Source organism: Chionomys nivalis, chromosome 1, assembly GCF_950005125.1.
Source record: "Chionomys nivalis chromosome 1, mChiNiv1.1, whole genome shotgun sequence".
NCBI lineage: Eukaryota > Metazoa > Chordata > Mammalia > Rodentia > Cricetidae > Chionomys > Chionomys nivalis.
This window is the reverse complement of record NC_080086.1, coordinates 199,849,167-199,865,155: the sequence shown is the minus strand read 5'-3', so window position 1 is coordinate 199,865,155 and position 15,989 is coordinate 199,849,167.

Sequence of the window (15,989 nt, the reverse complement as noted above, 5' to 3'; positions counted from 1 at the left end):
TGTCTGATAACAAAGTGCTGGAATTGCTGATACAAGGCACACTCCTGACCTCTCTTTTATTGAGGAAGGGAAAAGGGTCTTCCTAGTAAAAAGTAGTTGTTTTGTTTTGTTTTGTTTTGTTCTTTTTGATGGTACTGGGAATTGAGCCCAGGTCTGAAGCCACATGCTAAGAAAGTACTTTACCACAGGGCCATGTTTGTAGCCCATGTCAAATGCCATAGAAAATGTTAACGGTGAAAACAACTTTGTGTGGATTACTTGAATAGCTATTTTTGTAAAACTGTGGGTTTTACTTATACATTGCTTTTAAAAAAACAATAAAACTGGGTGCTAGTGGCTCACACCTTTAATCCCAGCAAATCCCAGCACTCCTGAGCCAGAGGCAGGCAGATGTCTGTGAGTTCAGGGCCAGCCTGGTCTACAGAATGAGTTCCACTGACAGCCAGAGCTAGACAGAGAAACCCTGTCTCAGACAAACCAGAATTTAAACCACACTGCAAAATCACTCAAATCAGACAATTTAATACCTTATATAGATGTTGGATATTTTTCTGAATAAATACTTTATCATGGATAGGTCTTGTATCCTTTAATTTTTAGAACTTGAAAACATACCAAGTTGCATATTAAGAAGGCAATCAAAAACATTTCCTTCTGTGTTCAAGTCTGCATTATTTCAAGGCTATCCATCACACACGCAAACACACACACACACACACATCGTAACAACAGCATCAAACATTAGTCTTTAAGCTTTAAATAACTAAAGACAATGCATTCCTTAAAGCAGGAGAGCATACCATGAAGTTACAGCAGTTTAGGTATAAAATATGGGGGGAATGAAATGTACTTCTGTGACAGGGATGTATCTCAGTGTTTTGTTCAGCTTGTGCTCAATCCTCAGCACCACAAATAACAAACCAAATTTCCTTGTGCATGACATTATCAACACATATATTATCCTTAAAGGTGTGTTTCAGGCCCATAGATCTTCTGTACCAAGTAGTCTAAAGGCCTGTTCAATAACCTAAACACTTTTGTCTCTATTTATGCCCCTATAACTGCTCCCTTTTTTGTACTCCCTTGTTTGCCATTGTGCCTTAAGGGAAAGTTGTCACCGAGTATCAAGAGCTAATATGCATGAAGAACTTAAGAGCAGTTGACCTATATAAACACTCAATAAATATTCAGAACAACTTGTAAAGGAGAGTCTGCCATTATCTCCATTAAAAAAGTGAAAAGTTCTATTTTATATTCTATGTATATTTTGTTTGTATAGGCATAACCACACATGCACGAGAGTGCCTATGGAGGTCACAAAAGGGGCACCAGATCTCCTTGAGCTGGAGTCACAGGCGGTTGTGACCTGCCCAATGTGGGTACTGGGAACTGAATTTGGGTCCTGTGGTAGAATAGGAACGACTCTAAACCACTGAGCAATCTCCCAGTATCTCCACTCTTTTTCTTTCTTTTTTTGGAAGACAGGTTTTTCTGTGTAGCTCTGGTTGTCTTGGAATTTGTCTGTAGACCAGGCTGGCCTCAAACCCAGAGATTAGACTGCCTCCATTTAATTAAATACGTGCACCACCGCTCAACCTATCCCCATTCTTATACACAAGGGATTCAAAGTACAAAAAGGTGAGGTCATACCCCAGGTCATACAAATAACAGACTGTTTCCTGTCAATCTGTATCAAACTTCCCCACCTCCAATCCAGACAACTGCTGATCTAGACTAGACATGTTCTCCAAGGTATGTATATCTAGGTATCACTACATCAAAACTAAGATGTTGTTTGTTCTTCTCATGCTCATCCTTTCATGCATACATTGCTACCTAGAGACTGGCTGCTAGGACAGTCTGAATGCAGCAGCAGAATAGATTCTAACTGTCTTTCATTAGTCAGATATTAAAGGGATCTGACGTTAAAAGGGGAGACCATGTTTTGCTGCCCAATGAAATTGTTTTGCATTGGAAATATTTTAACTTTATTACATTTATTATTGTGTGTGTGTGTGTGTGTGTGTGTGTGTGAGAGAGAGAGAGAGAGAGAGAGAGAGAGAGAGAGAGACAGAAAGAGAGCGAGCAGCTGGTGGTCAGTAGCTGCTGATGCGGCAGGTTCTCTTCTACCATGTGGGTCTGGGGATTGAAAGCAGGTGTTTGGGTTTGTTGATAAGTGCCTTTACCTGCTGAGTCATCTTGCTTACCCAGATTTTTTTTTTAATTAAAAGCATTGTAGGTGGTGGTGGCACGCACCTTTAATCTGAGCACTTTGGAAGCAGAGAAAGGTATATCCCAAAGTTCGATGCTAACCTGGTCTACAGAGTGAATGCCAGGAAAACTAGGGCTGCATCGAGAAATCTTGTCTCCAAAACAAACCAAAACAAACAAAGAAGCAAATAAATAAATAAAACCATTTTAGTTTTGAAACCTTGTAATAAGATTGTTATTTTAAATTGAGTTTATATTGGCATTTTCTTAGTTTAATTGCTAATATAATTAATACTGCCAGACTTAGACAGTAAAACCAAAGCTCTCTGAAGGAATTACTAACCTTTGGAGAGTGAGCGACTCAAGTGTGGAACTAGAGAAGACCCACTTTCACCATCTGATTCTACAGTTTCTGAGAACTAGGTACAGAACATGGCAGCATGCAGCTGAGATCCATAGTTGGAGGCACTTATGCTTGACGGGTATAAAGGTCTGGTTCGTCGAGGTCCTGAGATCTTAATTCCTGTGTGGAGAGGCAGCCAGCACCACCGGTGGAAATGGAACTGCGCTTCATGCTCAGAACCTAATTCATGATTTCAATATCAGAAAAATGTTCCAGATGCAAGTGGATCATTAAGCAATAATTGTCACTTTTATTCTGAAGTAGAAGAGTAACTAAGTTTATTCCTTTACGATAGTATTTTCCCTGTGTGCTGTATTTGTTTGTCATGTATACTTAAGTCCTCACTAAAGATAACACCTATGCAACTTCAAGTATTCAATACACTCGAGCAAGACAATGCAAAAATGAACATATATGATTCCTGCATCACACGGCAATCCATGATCGCAAAATTTCAATGTGTTATCCCGAATACATCACTGGTGTCTCTTATGTCTATTTCAATGGTAACTCACAGACTGCTTGACAAGAAATCTCAGGCTCCTTAACTCTCCTCAAAATGTTTCCTTTGGCTTCAAAATCAGGATTCATTCTCTTTTCCTAATATCTACTTTTCTTGCTTTATGTTTAACCCCATAGTTTAATACCCACTATTGTCTTTCTGGTTCTAATCTCCCTTTCAGTAAAGACAAGCAATCCGTTCCATAACATAATGTAGAGGCTGCTTCCATTCTCAAAATATTTTAGTATCATAAGCATACCTATGTCAGACCCTGTCTTCGTCTCTGCAGCACTAGACGCTAGCCACTCAGCTTTTTCTGGTCCTGCCCTGGCTTCTTTCTAGGATAAGACAGAACTCACTGTTGATAAAATTATATATATGTATATGTAGTGAAGAGAAGTCACGCTATGCGATAAGGCTTATATAGGAGGCTTATTGGAAGATGAGAGAGAAGGGACAGAGGAGGCAGAGAGGGGAGCAGACTAGTCCCATGGGGTAAAGAGTGCAGGAGAGAGAGGGAGGTAGACACAGGAGAAGGGGGAGGTTAGGGGGTAGGTCCACCTGTTACAAGGAACCATAGCAAATGTACCCAGAAGTGGCTACAGGTGAAGTGCTCTTAGTGGCTACAGGTGAGGAGGTTTCCTGTGAAGACCCTAAAGACAGGCAGGACAATGCAGATTCCCAAATACTAACACCAAATATTAACACCCACTTTATTGTTTGTTTGAGCTGGGGACTTTAGCACAATAGGCTGTGCACTGAGTCACATCACTCCTTGTTCGACTGCTTACATTCCACTTAGGTCTTATTCTCAAGCCTTCAGTTTCCCAGACTTTTTCTTCTTACATGGCTTTTCAGATGCTGCATTACCACAGGAACGCAGTGTTTTAACCTGTCCCTCCCAGGCAGTCCTCCCCTTCTCCCCCTCCCTGCGGAACACCTTGGTCAGCAATCAGCATCCTCTTTTCCCTCTCCAGGCGCTGCCCACACAAACTTACTGATCCCTGAACCCAGAACCTGGCAGATGCCGCCCCAGGTCTCTGATGCCACAGAGTTTCTTAGCAGGAACAGAGTTAACCCCATGCCAGCAGTTACCTTTCTCTCTGGTTCTTGACCCGCAGCGCCCACTTCCAGTAAAATGCACAACTGCTTAGGAAGACACCCACCAATGCCAACCAGGAGCCATTTGGATTTTAAAGTCTCCGCCTGCGTGACGTCAGAAAGCCTCTTGCGAGTACTCTTAAGCAAGAAGGCTATGCCAGTTCCCAGACAGTGGTGGGAAGTCCTAGGGCAAAAGCTTAGATTTCTAAATCTTGCAGCTGTTGTGCCTCTGGCTAGAATTGTAGTTTTGTCCCTAGCAGCCCTTTTGAGTTTCAGCCTTTCCTAGCCATCAGTGTGTCTCCTCATCTGTATTTGAGACAATCAAGTACTTTTGCAGCAGTGCCCAGTTGTTTTCCATAGTATCTTTTATTGTTGTTTTGTTTTGTAAAATATCCCTGGGCCTGGTGAAATGGCTCCATGGGTAAGAGCACTGCCTGCTCTTCCAAAGAAATGGGTTAAATCCCCAGGACCCATAACTATAACTCTAATTTCAGGAGGTCTGATGCCCTCTTCTGGCCTTGGTGGGCACCAGACACACGTGTGGTATACAGACATACATGTAGGCAAAACACTTTATACATAAAATAAAAATAATAAAGATCTTTTTTAAAAAAATAAAGGCAAATAAAAAGTATTCTTGTACAGTTTTATCAGGACCTAAGTTCTCAAAATTCATTTCAACACTCATCTTAGTTTCAAGATGCCTTAAGAAGTACAAAATTTGCTGGTCAGTGGTGGTACATTCCTTTACTCCCAGTACTCAAGAGGCAGAGGCAGGGGGATCTCTGTGAGTTTGAGAAGAGTCTACAGAAGAAATACAAAATCACTTTAGCTAAGACATTTGAATTGGAAGTATTATCTCTGTTTGACCAAGATCTCCCATATTTTGTCATTACAAGGTCAATTAGGAAGACTATTGTAATAGCTATTGCTTATGCATTAACTACTCCTGGATTCTTTTTATAGAAGACTGAAGTGAGAAAGGATTAATGTTCTACGGGTGCTTAAATAAAGCAAGTTTTCACATACTAGTCCTTCTAAAATCATTCCTCATCAAAGAACTCATTGAAACATTTTTTTTTTGTACAAATTTTAAAAAGTTGAAGTCTACAGTCATCAGGCTGGTAGTCATAGACACACAAAAACCTGACAAGCTTGCTTTCTATGTCTACTTCTGAATGCCACTCAGGATCAAGTGAGATAATTGTATCAGGATTTTAGCTTAGTGATACATGGCGTTAATAAATTAAAATTCATCCTAAGGAATGTAGTGGGAAGAAATGATAATGTAATCAAGTTGAATTTAATTTGCTAGATATTTTATAATGACATTTTAAGTCATAAGCAACTGTAATATACTTTACTATTAGAAACTCTTTTAATTAATGCAGGCCACCTTATTCCCATGTGGTTATGCCGTGGCAGTATCTGTGAAAAATTCTTCAGAGCAGGTAATAGGGATATGTTACATCTCTTTTTATCTTCTTTTTTTTTCTGAGACAAGCTTGTCTATTTAACAGTCTTGGCTGTGTCCCTTTTTTACCTTTTATGTTAATTCTTTAAAAACAACTACTTCTTTATTTTATTTATTGTATTATGTGTAGTTGGAATTTCCCTTTGGGCCACCAAGAAACTCCCAAATAATTTATTATGAATGCTTCTTATTAATTATAAGTGCTTAGTCTTAGCTTAGGCTCGTCCTGCTAGCTTTTTGAACTTAATTTAACCTGTTTCTATTCATCTACATTTTTTCTTGGGGCTTTTTACCTTTCTTTTATTCTGTATGTCTTGGTTTCCTGCTTCCTCCATGTGTGTCTGATTGGCCACTGGTTTCTCCCTGGTATCTCTTTTTCTTTCTTCCTTTCTAAGCCTAAATTCCTCCTGCTACTCAGTTTCCCTGCCTGCAAGTCCTGCCTATACCTCTTTCTTGCTATTGGCCATTTAGCTTTTTGTTAGACTAATCAGGTGCCTTAGGCAGACAAGGTAAAACAGCAACACATTTTTACATATAATTCAACAAATGCAACACGTCTTTACATAGTTATACAAATATTTTGTAACAATGAAACATCATTTCTCCTTTTACTTTTTTTCTTCAAACCCGCTCTTATATGCCTCCTTGTTCCCTTTCAAATTCATGGATTTTTCATTAATTTTGTTACATGCATATGTGTATGTAACCTGCCCAATCTGTATGTTACTTGTCTGTATGCTGTCAGGGTTATAATTAGGTTGAAGGGAGATAAATACACAGGGAGAAAGGAGAGCAAAATAATAGTAGGGATATGTGAAAAAAATCACAAGGATTCATACTGTTAAGTACCTAAGAAACTATAACACACGCATACTTTAATTTAGTATAATGTTATTTGTATGTATGATTCAGGGCTCACCATTTGGTATTGGATAAGCATTTCGTGTACTCTTCCCACAGTAGGACTAAAACTGTTTCTCCACTCCCGGCATTTGTGAGTTCCCTATAGTTCTTTGTGTAGGGCTGGTTGGCCCCTTGTCCCTTATAAATTGCCTCTTGTCCTTATTCAGCTCATACTTAAGCAGCCATGTTAATAAGATTTTATTGGTGTAGATTCTGACATTCCTAGGAGATACAATGTCACAGCAAACTCCATGATGCTCTGGCTCTTATAATCTATGTGTCCCCTCCTTTACAATGTTTCGTGATACTTACGTGTAGTGATATTTCATTTGTATTTTAATAAAGAAAGTTTAGCTGAAGATCAGAGAGTAAGTGGTAGCACACACCTTTAATCTCAGTAGCCACACTAGTTTGCCATAGAAACCTGGCGGTGCACGCCTTTAATCCCAGTGGTGCACATCTTTAATCCCAACCTAAAGAATGGAATGCAAGACAGAAGGAGAAAGCTCTCAGACACAGTCTCATCACCCTGTTATTTGATTTCTCTGTTAGATTGCCTTCACATATGCATTTATTTCAGGAAGCATCGACTGTATCAATACCCATGCCACTGCACACTACTTCCGTGGCCTTAGTTTTAGCTGTTTCTCCCTGTATACACTCCCTCGTCCCTCTATTTCTCTCCTTGCACCTCCCCTCACCAGCCTGTACCTTTCTATTCTATTTCTTCTTTCCTGATGAGATGCTTCTCTCCTCCTTAGTCTGTTACTCTATGCTTAATCTCTGTGATTCTGTATATCCACATGTAAGCTAATACATGCCACATTTGGCTTTCTGTGTCTGGGTACCTCACTCAGGGTGATTTCTCCCCCTAGTTCTACCCATTTACTGTGAATTTAATTCTTTTTAATGGCTGAGTAATATTCATTTGTATAAAGGTTCCAATTTTTATTATCCATTCATATTCATGTCTTGAATATGTTATCCAATTTCTGGGCATTATTAATAGAGCAGCAATGGACATGGTTGAGTAAGCGTCTCTGTGGTAGGATGAAGTTTCCTTTGGGTAAATGCCCAAGAGTGATAGAGCTGGATCACGAGGTAGGTCAGTTCCCATCTCTCTAAGGTAAATCCACACTCATTTCCATAGTGACTGTATGAGTCTGCACTCCTACCAGCAGTGGATGAGTGTACCCCTTATTCTATGTCCTTGCCAGCAGGAACTGTCAATCGTATTATTGATCCTAAGGATTCTGACAGGTGTAAAATGGACTCTCAAAGCAGACTTGGTTTGCATTTCACGAATGACTGAGAATGTTGAACATTTAAGTCTTTCTCAGCCACTTAAGATTCCCTATTGAGAATTCTCTGTTTAAAAATTCCCAGTTTTAATTGAGTCATTTGTTTTCTTGATATCTAGCCTTTTGAGTTCTTTATACATTTTGTTTGAGTTTTTTTGTATAATTTTGGATATTAGCCCTCTATTGGGTGTGTAGTTGATAAAAAATATTTTACCATTCTGTAAGCTGCCACTTTGTCTGAATGATGGGATCTTTTGTCATGCAGAAGCTTTTCAGTTTCATGAGATCCCATTTATTAATTGTTGAAATTAGTGTCTGTGTTAATAGTGTTCTGCTCAGAAAGTCTTTTCCTATGTCATTGATTTCAGGGATCTTCCCTTCTTTTTCTTCTGTTAGGTTCAAGATATCTGGTTTTAGGTTGAGGTCTGTGTGGGAATTCCTTTCCATTAAATATTTTTTGGGATGTGGGGGTGTGTCAGCAATAGGGTGGCTTCTGTGTGCTGACATGATCTCTTATAAGGGAGAGAATGGTCTCCCATGTATTTCTGGTTTCTTCATCAAAGATCAGGAGTCCGTAGGCACTTGAATTACACCTGACTTCTCAGTGGAAACCATGAAAGCCAGAATGTCTTAGATAGATGTGCTGCCAACACTAAGAGACCATGAAGGCAATCCCAGAGTACTATTCGCAGCAAAGCTTGCATTCACCATCAATGGAGAAAAAAGATATTCCAGGACAAAAACAGATTTACATAATAGGTAGCCACAAACCCAGCCTTACAGAAACTACTAGAAGGCAAAGCACAAACCAAGGAAGCTAAGAACACCCATAATAACACAGACATCTGACAACTCTCCACCACCACAACTCAAAGAAGGGAAACACACACTCTAATAGTAGGTTTCAACACTCCTCTCTCACCAATGGACAGGCTAAACAGACAGAAACTTAATGGAGCAATAAGAGATATCACAGATGTAGTGAAACAAATGAAATTAATAGACATCTATAGAACATTCCACCCAACAGAAAAGAAAATACCTTCTTCTCAGCATCTCATGGAACCTTCTCAAAAATTGATCACATAATCAGTAACAAAGCAAACATTCACAGATACAAAAGAAAATGTAGTAACCAGCTGTGTACTATTGGATTACCATGGAATAATGCTAGAATTCAACAACAATTCTACCCCCAGAATGCCTACAAACTCATGAAAACTGAACAGTCAACTACTCTCCAGAAGATGACATCAGATACCTTAGAATTAGAGATATAAGGGATTGTGAGCTGCCATATGGGTGCTGTTAACTGAACCTTTGTCCTCTGCAAGAGCGGCAAGTGCTCTTAATCATGGATTCATCAACCCAGCCCTAGAAGGTACTTCATTTTTTCCCTTAAACCCAGATGTCATTAGGAAAGATCCTTTTACAGATGGTGCTGAGAAAACTGGGTATGTACCTGTAGAAGAATGAAATCAGGTCGAGTCTCAAACTACATGAAACATTGAAAATAGATCACAGACTTCATGTGAAGACAGGACATGCTGAAACTGCAGGGAAGACACATCAACTATGTCCCGTGTCAACAATCATCCTATGCAGAGGTAGGAACTTCTGAATGGACTGTGACAGCAGAGAACACAACCCAAGGACTGACACATGGATTATAGCAAACTAAAAACCTGCCTAACAATGGAAGGAACCTCACAACTGAAGAGACAGCTTACAGATTTGAGAAATCATTGCCAACTCTGTATCGCATAGGGTTCTATTATGTAAAAACAGCCAAGATTAAACCAAATCCAATCCATACATGAGGTAATGAGGTGAGCAGACAGTCCTCAAAGGAAGAAATAGAAATGGCAAATAATATTTGATGATGGGTTCAACATCCTAAGCCATCAGGGAAAGGTGAAATTAAAATGATTTATACTGTCACCTTACTAGCTCAGAATGACTTTCATCAAGAAAACAGAACAACAGATGCTGGCAGGAATTTGAGGAAAGAGGAAACTTTACTCACTGCTAGTGAGCATAAATTGCAGCTACTGAGGAAATCAGTAAGTAGGTTTGTCAAAAATGAGAAAGTGGTGGGACAGATGTCTCAGGGAAAAGCACTGGCTGCTCTTACAGAGGAACTGGGTTTGGTTCCCAGCACCCACTTGGTGGCTCAGAACCATCTATAACTCCAGTTCCAGGGAATCCCTTTCTGGCCTCCACAGTCACCATGGATGTACACATATATTGCAGGAAAAATATTCACACACATAAAAATAAAAGATAAACAAATCTTTGAGGACGACAACCAAAACTATCACATGATCTGCCTATATGCCTCAGTGATAAAGAGCACTTCTTGTTCTTCCAGAGGACCAGCATTTGATTCCCAACACTCAAACCAGGCAGTTCACAACCACCTGTAACACAAGCCCCAGGAGGGTCTGACATCTCTCATCTCTGTGGTCACACACACACACACACACACACACACAGATTTAAAAGTAAAAAAATGACATTTGTAGGAAAATGGGTGAAATTTCAATTCAGAATGTTAGCTGAAATAAACTGCATTCAGATAAGCACTATGTTTTATCTCATGTGTGCAGCCTTGATTGAAGTTTCTATGTGTGAGTGGGTCGGTGTCCATGTGTGGATGACTCATGAAACTAGAGAGCTGTGAGAGGGAAAAAGAGACCTGAAGGATTAGGGTACAGGAACACTGACAGAAGATAATGCAATATTGTACTGGGAGAGCAGAAATTAGGTTGTTGTGGGCAATGGAAAAACAGCAAGAATGGGACAGAGGGGAGGGCAAGGCAAAGGCCAGAGGGCAGGGTGTGGAAGAAGAAAACATGTGTAAAAATGCCATTATGAAATCTACTACTTTGTAGCTAACTTAATAATCTTGTAATGGGAAATACTTGTTCCTGTAGCCATCGTCGCACTTGAAATGGAGTCCATGGGGCAGGTGTTGTGCTATATTAGTTCAGACATCTATTACAGTACCAGGCATATGGTCATGCGTAAAGCATTTGCTGAGCCAGTTGTTGCCATGCATGCATCTAATTCCAGCATTTAGAGGACTAAGGAAGGCCCAAAGATTCTGGCTAGAGACTCACCTAATCTGAGCAAGACCTTATCTTAAATAATAATTGCCTATTTGCCAAATACATTTTGATAGCAATTATTGAGCTTTGTATATTATGTCTGTCGGTGATTGGTTTGATTTTATTATGATGCCTATAAGTTGTTGTACACGCATATAGTAGCCTCTTGATAATTGTGTTTATGTTCTATGACAACTCTCATGTTTAAAAACCATCTGACCTTTAATTATTTGAAAGCATTCATCTGTAAAATAATTTGTTAATAAATCATTTTGTGAGAGTTAATATTTGATTTTTTTCTGGTTATTTTGACTTTTCTATTTTGATATTTTATTGTTTATGCTGTAATCCCTCTTAATATCTATTTTCTAAAATTTAGAAAGGTTTTTGCTATACATACCAGGGTAACCTTGGACTTGTTATGTAGCTCAGGCTAACCTTGAACTCAAGATTCTCCTCTCAGCTTCCAGAGTGCTGGGATTACTGGCATGCACCACCATGTCTTGCTCAATTATTTTTAAAATAAATTATGTGTCTAGGTGTTTTGTAAACTTTGTACATCATGTGCACACAATGTTCAAGTAGGCCAGAAGAGGGCATCAGATCCAGGGGACTGGAGTTACTGAGGGTTGTGATTGACCAAGCAGGTGCTGGCAATGAACACAGGCCCTTTGGAAGAACAAGTGCTCTTAACTGCTGAGCTACCTCTTCAGCTTCTCGTCAATTATTATGTACATGTATATTTATGCATATAAACATCTTCACTGCATGTAAGCATGTGTGTTGTGTGCTCCTAGATGAGAAGAACTGCAGTTACAGATGGTTTGAGTTTCTGTGTGAGTGCCAGAAATTGAATTCAGGTCCTCTGCAAGAGCAAACAGTTTTCTTAATCACAGAAAAAACCCTCCAGTCCTACATACATATAGTTTTTCTTTTCTTTTATTCTTCTTTTTTTTTTTTTGAGTCATGAGTTTACATAGCCCAGAACAATGGATTCTCCTGCTTTCCAAATCTGGGATTATAGGTATGTCCTACTGCACAAATATTTAGATCATCAACTCTTTTGGTTTTATGGGACAGGGTTTCTTTGTGTAGGCTTGGCTGTCTTGGAGCTCACTCTGTAGCCCAGGCTGGCCTCTAACGCATAGAGCTCTTCCTGCCTCTGGCTCCTGAGTGCTGGGATTAAAGGCATGTGCTCCCACCACTACCACCACCGGGCTTCATCAACTTTTTCTTCCTTCATTTCTTTTCCTTCCTTCCTTCCTTCCTTCCTTCCTTCCTTCCTTCCTTTTTTTCTTTAAAAACTTATTTTTATTTATATGAGTACTCTACCTGCACGTCCAACTTTGTCAGACGAGGACATGGGATCACACTATAGACAGTTGTGAGCCAGTATGTGGTTACTGGGAACTGAACTCAGCACCTCTGGAAGAGTAAGCAGTGTTCTTAGATGCTGAGCCACCTCTTCAGACCCTCATCAACATTTTCTTATAGACTGATTTTTGTTTAAATTTTTCATGACTCAAACTAACTTGCACTATTACTAAACATAGACCATTTTTCATTTTAAGATTTCCTGGCTGTTATGTATTTTAGATAGGGTCTTACTATGTGACCCTGCCTGACCTGGAACTTGCAATCCCCCCAGTGTCTGATAACAAAGTGCTGGAATTGCTGATACAAGGCACACTCCTGACCTCTCTTTTATTGAGGAAGGGAAAAGGGTCTTCCTAGTAAAAAGTAGTTGTTTTGTTTTGTTTTGTTCTTTTTGTGGTACTGGGAATTGAGCCCAGGTCTGAAGCCACATGCTAAGAAAGTACTTTACCACAGGGCCATGTTTGTAGCCCATGTCAAATGCCATAGAAATTGTTAACGGTGAAAACAACTTTGTGTGGATTACTTGAATAGCTATTTTTGTAAAACTGTGGGTTTTACTTATACATTGCTTTTAAAAAAAACAATAAAACTGGGTGCTAGTGGCTCACACCTTTAATCCCAGCAAATCCCAGCACTCCTGAGCCAGAGGCAGGCAGATGTTTGTGAGTTCAAGGCCAGCCTGGTCTACAGAGTGAGTTCCACTGACAGCCAGAGCTAGACAGAGAAACCCTGTCTCAGACAAACCAGAATTTAAACCACACTGCAAAATCACTCAAATCAGACAATTTAATACCTTATATAGATGTTGGATATTTTTCTGAATAAATACTTTATCATGGATAGGTCTTGTATCCTTTATTTTTTTAGAACTTGAAAACATACCAAGTTGCATATTAAGAAGGCAATCAAAAACATTTCCTCCTCTGTTCAAGTCTGCATTATTTCAAGGCTATCCATCACACACACAAACACACACACACACACACACACACACACATCGTAACAACAGCATCAAACATTAGTCTTTAAGCTTTAAATAACTAAAGACAATGCATTCCTTAAAGCAGGAGAGCATACCATGAAGTTACAGCAGTTTAGGTATAAAATATGGGGGGAATGAAATGTACTTCTGTGACAGGGATATATCTCAGTGTTTTGTTCAGCTTGTGCTCAATCCTCAGCACCACAAATAACAAACCAAATTTCCTTGTGCATGACATTATCAACACATATATTATCCTTAAAGGTGTGTTTCAGGCCCATAGATCTTCTGTACCAAGTAGTCTAAAGGCCTGTTCAATAACCTAAACACTTTCATCTCTATTTATGCCCCTATAACTGCTCCCTTTTTTGTACTCCCTTGTTTGCCATTGTGCCTTAAGGGAAAGTTGTCACCGAGTATCAAGAGCTAATATGCATGAAGAACTTAAGAGCAGTTGACCTATATAAACACTCAATAAATATTCAGAACAACTTGTAAAGGAGAGTCTGCCATTATCTCCATTAAAAAAGTGAAAAGTTCTATTTTATATTCTATGTATATTTTGTTTGTATAGGCATAACCACACATGCACGAGAGTGCCTATGGAGGTCACAAAGGGGGCACCAGATCTCCTTGAGCTGGAGTCACAGGCGGTTGTGACCTGCCCAATGTGGGTACTGGGAACTGAATTTGGGTCCTGTGGTAGAATAGGAACGACTCTAAACCACTGAGCAATCTCCCAGTATCTCCACTCTTTTTCTTTCTTTTTTTGGAAGACAGGTTTTTCTGTGTAGCTCTGGTTGTCTTGGAATTTGTCTGTAGACCAGGCTGGCCTCAAACCCAGAGATTAGACTGCCTCCGTTTAATTAAATACGTGCACCACCGCTCAACCTATCCCCATTCTTATACACAAGGGATTCAAAGTACAAAAAGGTGAGGTCATACCCCAGGTCATACAAATAACAGACTGTTTCCTGTCAATCTGTATCAAACTTCCCCACCTCCAATCCAGACAACTGCTGATCTAGACTAGACATGTTCTCCAAGGTATGTATATCTAGGTATCACTACATCAAAACTAAGATGTTGTTTGTTCTTCTCATGCTCATCCTTTCATGCATACATTGCTACCTAGAGACTGGCTGCTAGGACAGTCTGAATGCAGCAGCAGAATAGATTCTAACTGTCTTTCATTAGTCAGATATTAAAGGGATCTGACGTTAAAAGGGGAGACCATGTTTTGCTGCCCAATGAAATTGTTTTGCATTGGAAATATTTTAACTTTATTACATTTATTATTGTGTGTGTGTGTGTGTGTGTGTGTGTTTGTGAGAGAGAGAGAGAGAGAGCAGCTGGTGGTCAGTAGCTGCTGATGCAGCAGGTTCTCTTCTACCATGTGGGTCTGGGGATTGAAAGCAGATGTTTGGGTTTGTTGATAAGTGCCTTTACCTGCTGAGTCATCTTGCTTACCCAGATTTTTTTTTTAAATTAAAAGCATTGTAGGTGGTGGTGGCACGCACCTTTAATCTGAGCACTTTGGAAGCAGAGAAAGGTATATCCCAAAGTTCGATGCTAACCTGGTCTACAGAGTGAATGCCAGGAAAACTAGGGCTGCATCGAGAAATCTTGTCTCCAAAACAAACCAAAACAAACAAAGAAGCAAATAAATAAATAAAACCATTTTAGTTTTGAAACCTTATAATAAGATTGTTATTTTAAATTGAGTTTATATTGGCATTTTCTTAGTTTAATTGCTAATATAATTAATACTGCCAGACTTAGACAGTAAAACCAAAGCTCTCTGAAGGAATTACTAACCTTTGGAGAGTGAGCGACTCAAGTGTGGAACTAGAGAAGACCCGCTTTCACCATCTGATTCTACAGTTTCTGAGAACTAGGTACAGAACATGGCAGCATGCAGCTGAGATCCATAGTTGGAGGCACTTACGCTTGACGGGTATAAAGGTCTGGTTCGTCGAGGTCCTGAGATCTTAATTCCTGTGTGGAGAGGCAGCCAGCACCACCGGTGGAAATGGAACTGCGCTTCATGCTCAGAACCTAATTCATGATTTCAATATCAGAAAAATGTTCCAGATGCAAGTGGATCATTAAGCAATAATTGTCACTTTTATTCTGAAGTAGAAGAGTAACTAAGTTTATTCCTTTACGATAGTATTTTCCCTGTGTGCTGTATTTGTTTGTCATGTATACTTAAGTCCTCACTAAAGATAACACCTATGCAACTTCAAGTATTCAATACACTCGAGCAAGACAATGCAAAAATGAACATATATGATTCCTGCATCACACGGCAATCCATGATCGCAAAATTTCAATGTGTTATCCCGAATACATCACTGGTATCTCTTATGTCTATTTCAATGGTAACTCACAGACTGCTTGACAAGAAATCTCAGGCTCCTTAACTCTCCTCAAAATGTTTCCTTTGGCTTCAAAATCAGGATTCATTCTCTTTTCCTAATATCTACTTTTCTTGCTTTATGTTTAACCCCATAGTTTAATACCCACTATTGTCTTTCTGGTTCTAATCTCCCTTTCAGTAAAGACAAGCAATCCGTTCCATAACATAATGTAGAGGCTGCTTCCATTCTCAAAATATTTTAG